Raw genomic sequence first — 7,670 nt, 5'->3', positions numbered from 1 at the left:
TAAACTAAAAAGTTTCTGCACAGCAAAGAAAACAATCAACAGAATGAAGAGACAACCTGTTAATGGGAGAAAATATTTGCAAACTATTCATCTAACTAGGGACTACCGTCCAGCATATACAAAGAACTCAACTCAATCATTAAAAAATAATAATAATCTCATTACAAAGTAGGTAAAAGGCATGAATAGACATTTCTCAAATGAAGACATGCAGAGGGTCAACAGGTATATGAAGAAACATTCAGTGTCACTAATCACCAGGGAAACACAAATCAAAACCACAGTGAAATATCATCTCACCCCTGTTGGAATGGCTATTACTAAAAAGGCAACAAAATAACAGACTCTGGTGAGAACTCTTCCTCTCTGCTCTCTGCTATGTGAAGATACAGCAAAAGGATGGCCATCTGCAAAGTAGGAAGTGGGCCCTCACCAGACACCGAATCTGCCAGCACCTTGCTGTGGACTTCCAAGCCGCCAGAGGTGTAAGAAATAAATTTCTGCATTTAAGCTACCCAATCTAGGTCTATGATTTTGCTCAGTCCCTCTCTGGATCTTGGATCTTGGACTGCTAATCTGTAAGATGAGAGGGGCTGAATAGTTTTGGGGGTCCCTACATTTCAAAGAAGCTGTAGGTTCCTTTAAAAAATTGCTAGGACTGTGCAGCACTCCAAGAAAAATCAGTACTTTATAAGGCTGTATTCAGACAAAACCCACTATTTCCCCATGCTCAATTCTAAGCTATCAGCATGAAGGGCAGGAAAGTGAAGCAAAAGTCACTGAGATGGAAAATAATATTGTGTGTGTGTGTGTGTGTGTATCGCAAACCCAAGAAAAATTAGGGAGTGTGACTGGAGTCTCTTTGCCTCTCTTGTGATACAGGAAAAAAAATCTAACCAAAATGTTTTATCCTATTCTCACACAGTCACTCAGACATCTCTGTTCAGCAAAATGTGTGGTGATTTCTCCCCACCAGCAGCTAGTCCATTATCCAGAAGATTATTCAGCTAGGTGTCCCTTTATTCAATTCTGACACTATCTACTCATAGATTATGTCAGATTCCATAGGGTGAGGGCTCAGTTTCACAAGACTGTCGACTTCAGACACCAGTCGCAGTTCCTAGGACCTCCTGCCTGGGTTTCATTAATTTTCTAGAGTGGCTCACAAGACTCAGGGAAACAATTTTCTTATGTTTACTAAGTTATTAATAAAGCATATAATAAATGATAAAGTTAAATGGACATGAAAAGATGGATAGTGCAAGGCATGCAGAAAAGGGCATGGAGTCTTCATATCCTCTCCAGGTATACCATGCTCTAGGAACCTCCACGTGTTCAGCTACCCAGCAGCTCCTGAGCTAATCTTTCCAGATTTTTATGAAAGCCTCATTACATAGGCATAATTTATTAAATCACCATTGGTGATCAACTCAGCTCCCAGCCCCTTGCCCCTCTCTTCACCCTAAAGGTGGGGAGCTGGAGCTGAAAGTCCCAACCCTCTAGTCATGCCTTCATGTCCTTTTGCCAACCAGCCCCCACCCTGAAACTATCTAGGGGCTTAAGACAGTTTTATTACTCTGGAGATTCCAAGGGGTTTAGGAACATGGGTCTGGCTTTTTGTGATTATTTTTGCAGCAGTCTCATAGGCACCCCGGATAGTCATGAGTTGATTTCATGAACAAATAGGAGGACCTTACCTAATGTGGTTATCATCTCATCATGGACAACCCAGCGCCCATGCTACCTTGTGCACAGTGATGGAGGCATAGCATCGACTGACTAATAAAGCTCTGATTCATTTTGACAAGGCAATAGATGTCAACCTTCTGAAGAAAGTGTCAGGCATTTGGCTCTTACAAGGACTGGGAAGAAAAAGCACACATTTTCCCTGTGGTCCTGCCCTTAACATATTTATAACATCCCAGGACTGGCCCTGACCATCCCCTTCCAAATAATGGAATGTCAAGATGGCTGCAGAGATTATGCTGTGAGTGGAAAAGCTTTATAGTAAGCTGAAGTGATCACCAACCTCCCTGAGCTAAAATAATCACAGGCTTCTTTTTCTTAGTGACCCCTGTCCTACTCTCAGCCACTTTGTATTCTCAACTCTTAAATAGAGTTAAGAGATTGGGCAGGCCTGGCCCATTATTCTCCCTACTTCAAGAGGACATAAGACATGCTTTATGTAATCCTGGATTTTTTATACCAATCAAATGCTACGAAAGTCATCAAGCTGAATCGTGACCATAACCCCAAATTCATGGATGCCCTAAACTCTAGTTCAGATTGAACCATGCTATTCCCAGTTAGAAAAACTATTAATCTTGATGAGCTTGGATCTCCAGAAGATATTAGGAATATATAGTCAGCTGGTAGGCAGATGTTATGTCAGAACATGAGCATCGTGCCAGGTAGGTGGCACACTCTGACTTCTTGTCACTTCCATAATCCAAAGAGAGCATCTGATCTTGGTACTGAAAATATAGAGTTTCTGCACCAGAATTAAGACCAAGGGAGAAAATAAAGGTTCAAGGCCTGATACCTTCCAGTATTTGCACATCACACTGTGATGTGGTGAAAATCCTGGGGAGATCCTCAACCCTCATTGATCGCAGTCAAACCCCGACTCATTCTCTCACTGGTTCAAAATGCAGTCACACTTTCAGATAAGAAGAGCTACCACCAGATCATCAATAGAAAATTGTGCTGAATAATTGCTGCATGGGAATAAAAATGCCTTTTTCTTTTTTTTTTTTCTTTTTTTTTTTTTTTTTGAGACAAAGTTTCACTCTTGTTGCTCAGGTTGGAGTGCAGTGGCGTGATCTCGGCTCACTGCAACCTCCACCTCCCGGGTTTAAGTGATTCTCCTGCCTCAGCCTCCCCAGTAGCTGGAATTACAGGTGCCCACCATCACACCCAGCTAATTTTTGTATTTTTTTTCTTTTTTTTTTTTATTGCATTTTAGGTTTTGGGGTACATGTGATGAACATGCAAGATTGTTGCATAGGTACACACATAGCAGTGTGGTTTGCTGCCTTCCGTCCCCTCACCTGTATCTGTCATTTCTCCCCATGCTATCTCTTCCCACCTCCCCGCCCCCCCGCCCCTCCCCCATTTCCCCCCAACGGACCCCAGTGTGTAGTGCTCCCCTCCCTGTGTCCATATGTTCTCATTGTTCAACACCCGCCTATGAGTGAGAATATACGGTGTTTGATTTTCTGCTCTTGTGTCAGTTTGCTGAGAATGATGGTTTCCAGGTTCATCCATGTCCCTACAAAGGACGTGAACTCATCGTTTTTGATGGCTGCGTAATATTCCATGGTGTATATGTACCACATTTTCCCTATCCAGTCTATCATCGTTGGGCATTTGGGTTGGTTCCAGGTCTTTGCTATTGTAAACAGTGCTGCAATGAACATTCGTGTGCACGTGTCCTTGTAGTAGAATGATTTATAATCCTTTGGATATATACCCAGTAATGGGATTGCTGGGTCAAATGGGATTTCTATTTTTAGGTCCTTGAGGAATCACCACACTGTCTTCCACAATGGTTGAATTAATTTACATTCCCACCAACAGTGTAAAAGTGTTCCTATTTCTCCACATCCTCTCCAGCATCTGTTGTTTCCCGATTTTTTAATGATCGCCATTCTAACTGGTGTGAGATGGTATCTCAATGTGGTTTTGATTTGCATTTCTCTGATGACCAGTGATAATGAGCATTTTTTCATATGTTTGTTGGCCTCCTGTATGTCTTCTTTTATAAAGTATCTGTTCATATCCTTCGCCCATTTTTGAATGGGCTTGTTTGTTTTTTTCTTGTAGATCTGCTTTAGTTCTTTGTAAATTCTGGATATCAGCCCCTTGTCAGATGGGTAGGCTGCAAAATTTTTTTCCCATTCTGTTGGTTGCCAATTCACTCTACTGACTGTTTCTTTTGCCGTGCAGAAGCTGTGGAGTTTGATTAGGTCCCATTTGTCTATTTTGGCTTTTGTTGCCATTGCTTTTGGCGTTTTGGTCATGAAGTCCTTGCCTACACCTATGTCCTGAATGGTTTTGCCTAGATTTTCTTCTAAGGTTTTTATGGTATTAGGTCTGATGTTTAAGTCTTTAATCCATCTGGAGTTAATTTTGGTGTAAGGTGTCAGGAAGGGGTCCTGTTTCTGCTTTCTGCACATGGCTAGCCAGTTTTCCCAACACCATTTATTAAACAGGGAGTCCTTTCCCCATTGCTTGTTTTTGTCAGGTTTGTCGAAGATCAGATGGTTGTAGGTATGTTGTATTTCCTCTGAGGCCTCTGTTCTGTTCCATTGGTCTATATCTCTGTTTTGGTACCAGTACCATGCTGTTTTAATAGAGACAAGGTTTCACCACATTGGCCAGCTTGGTCTAGAACTCCCGACCTCAGGTGATCTGCCCACCTTGGCCTCCCAAAGTGCTGGAATTACAGGTCTGAGCCACCACACCCAGCCAAAAATGCCTCTTTCAATAGCACCTTCTCTCATGAAACAAAGCAAACCCTTCCCTTAAATTTTGTCATTTCAGTAAGACTACATGGACCCCGCTTGCAAGAGAAATGTAGAAGAGGTTGCCATAAATGTAAAGGTTAGAAAGAGACCATCAAATAAGATTCCTTTATGGTTAGGTGATTTCAGCATAAAATCTAAAGACAGGTGAGACAAAGCTGGAGAACCAGGAAGCAAGTCTGACTTCAGTCAGGTAGAAGCTTGCATAACCATTAAGATTTAATTCCATGACTTACAACAAACTCACTGTGAATCCTTAAGAAAAAGTATAATTGCTAAAGGATGGAAAATGGGGTTGAGAGAATGTCAGGGGGCTGGAAAAAGATAATTATACACAACAGAGATCTTTATACGCACTCTAGTAGCCTTCAAACTTGGCTAAAACTACTTTCCTACTATAGAGTTGACATAGAAATAAAGAATGTTCAATCCAGAACGTCCTTTAGGAAGTATAATAGCCAGTCTAGAAAGCGCGGTGCTTTAAAGCCATTTTTAGATCTAAAAACACATTTTTTCATTCAGAACAATTATTTTAAAATACTGAAACTTGGAGCTCAGTAACCACAAGGATCACCTAATGAGTGATTACTTTGAACCAGGCACTAATCTGAGTGCTTTGTATGTATTATCTCATTTAATCCTCATAACATTCCTGCAAAGCAAGCACTACCATTGTCCCTTTTTTACAGGTGGAGAAACAGGCATAAAGAGATGAAGCACTTGTCAGGGTCACACAGCTGGTCTGTCATGGAGCAGGACACAGGAAGAGCTGCCCTGTTTAAAGCAGAGGAGAGGTTAGGAGTCTGCCATCCTGCCACTGATTCTTCCTATGGCACAGATGACCCTTCTTGAAAACCACTGATAAGAAAAAAAGAATATAAATAGAATTGCTTAAGGTCAAAGCACAATAAAGTGTGACAAACATAAATATTTTAATGCATATTTAGCTTTAAGGAAAAAAAGAATTGTTGGGCACAATGGCTGATAGCTGTAATCCCAGCACTTTAGGAGGCTACAGCAGAGGATTGCTTGAGCCCAGGAGTTTGAGACCAGCCTAGGCAACATAGGGAGACCCCAACTCTAGATAAAATCAAAAACTTAGCTGGGCATGACAATGTGAACCTGTAGTCCCAGGTGCTTGAGAGGCTGAGGTGGGAAAATCACTTGAGCCCAGGAGGTGAAGGCTGTAATGAGCTGTAATTATGCCATTGCAAGATTCTGAGAAGAAAAAGAGGAAGGAGGGAAGGAAGGAAGGAAGAAGGGAGGGAGAGAAGGAGGGAGGGAGGGAGGGAAGAGAGAAAAGAAAAACCCTGAGAGCCAGAAACAAAAGCAGAAATCAGAGCCTGGTAGATCAGGAGGTAAAAGTAGATGCCATGGCGATCCTGGAGTTTCTCAGCCTACACTGGTCCACAAAGCTGAAGGCTGGCCTTCTGTTGCCCCCACCTGTAAACAATGACCTTGGGCCTGTATGAAGCCAGGGAGCGGGAAATTTGCTCCCTGTAGAAAGCCTGCAGCCTGGAAGGGTTGATGTTCCACCAAAAAGGAATTGGGAAATTTCCTTTGACAGTCTGAGAACACCCTGAAGAAGTTTTGTGTTTGTTAGAGTCCTTATAAGGAAAAGTCAAAGATCCAGGCCTGCAACTTTAAAAAGTATAGAACCTGAATTTACCTTGCACTGTGCAGGAGCCCCATTCAGAGGTATTAGTGACAAAAACAGGTTTCTGGATGTAGATTCTCTAAGAATACAACCGAAACATTGGCAAAAACAACTCTTTAAGGATATTTTCACAGTGCAGGATTCACAGGAAGCCCATTTTCTTAAAATGTTGAAGAGTACAGTCATGCACTGCATGATGACATTTTTGTCAATGACAGGCCACAATATGACAGTGATCCCACAAGATTACAATGGACCTGAAAAAGTCCTATCACCTAGTGACATCTTGATGATACTGACCCTGTATAGGCCTAAGCTAATGCAAGTGTTTGTGTCTTCATTTTTGACAAAATTTTCAAAAGTTAAAAAATAGTAAATAATTTTAAAAATAGAAAAAAAGTCTTATAGAATAAATATATTAATCCGTTTCCACATTGCTGTAAAGAACTACCTAAGACTGCATAATTTATGAAGAAAAAAGTTGTAATTGACTCATAGTTCCACAGGCTTAACAGGAAGCATGACTGAGAGGCCTCAGAAAACTTACAATCATGGCAGAAGGCGAGGGGCAAGAAAGCACCTTCTTTACATGGCAGAGCAGGAGAGAGAAAGAGCAAGAGGGAGAAATGCCGCACAGTTTTAAACTATCAGATCTTGTGAGAACTCACTCACTATTGTCGTGAGAACAGTAAGGGGAAATCCACCCCCATGATCTAATCACTTCCCACCAGGTGCCTCCCCCAACACTGGGGATTACAATTCTAGATGAGATTTGGGTGGGGACATGAAGCCAAACCATATCAATAAGGATATAAAGAAAGAAAATATTTTTGTATAGCTTACAATGCATTTGTGTGTTAAGCTAGGTGCTATTATGAAAGAATCAAGAAGTTAAAAAAAATAAAAGATTATAAAGTCAAGAAGTTACAATAAGCCAAAATTCATTTATTATTGAAGAAAGAAATTTTTTAATAAATGTAGTGTAGCCTAACTATACAGTGTTTACAAAGTCTACAGCAGTATACAGGTGTTCCCATTCACTGACTCACCCAGAGCAATTTCCATTCCTGCAAGATCTATTCATGGTAAATGCCCTATACAAATGTACCATGTTTTATCTTTTATACTGTATTTTTACTGTACCTTTCTATGTTTAGATAAATACATCCTTACCATTGTGTTACAATTGCCTACAGTATTCAGGACAGTAACATGCTGTATAGGATTGTAGCTTTGGAGCAATAGGCTGTATTATATAGTCTAGGTATGCAGTAGGCTATACCACCTAGGTTTAGGAAAGTACACTCTATGATGTTCACACAACAAGAAAATCATCTAATGACTCATTTCTCAAGGATGTACTCCAGAGTTAAGCAATGCATGACTGTAGTTCAAAGTAGTTCACAGTTAAAACTGATACAAATCAAATGAGAAAATTAAATATCAAGAGAAAAAAACAGCAGATGCAGCTAACCAGTGAATCAGCA

The sequence above is a fragment of the Saimiri boliviensis genome, chromosome 1 (assembly GCF_048565385.1).
Source record: "Saimiri boliviensis isolate mSaiBol1 chromosome 1, mSaiBol1.pri, whole genome shotgun sequence".
NCBI lineage: Eukaryota > Metazoa > Chordata > Mammalia > Primates > Cebidae > Saimiri > Saimiri boliviensis.
Note: the sequence above shows the minus strand (reverse complement) of the source record.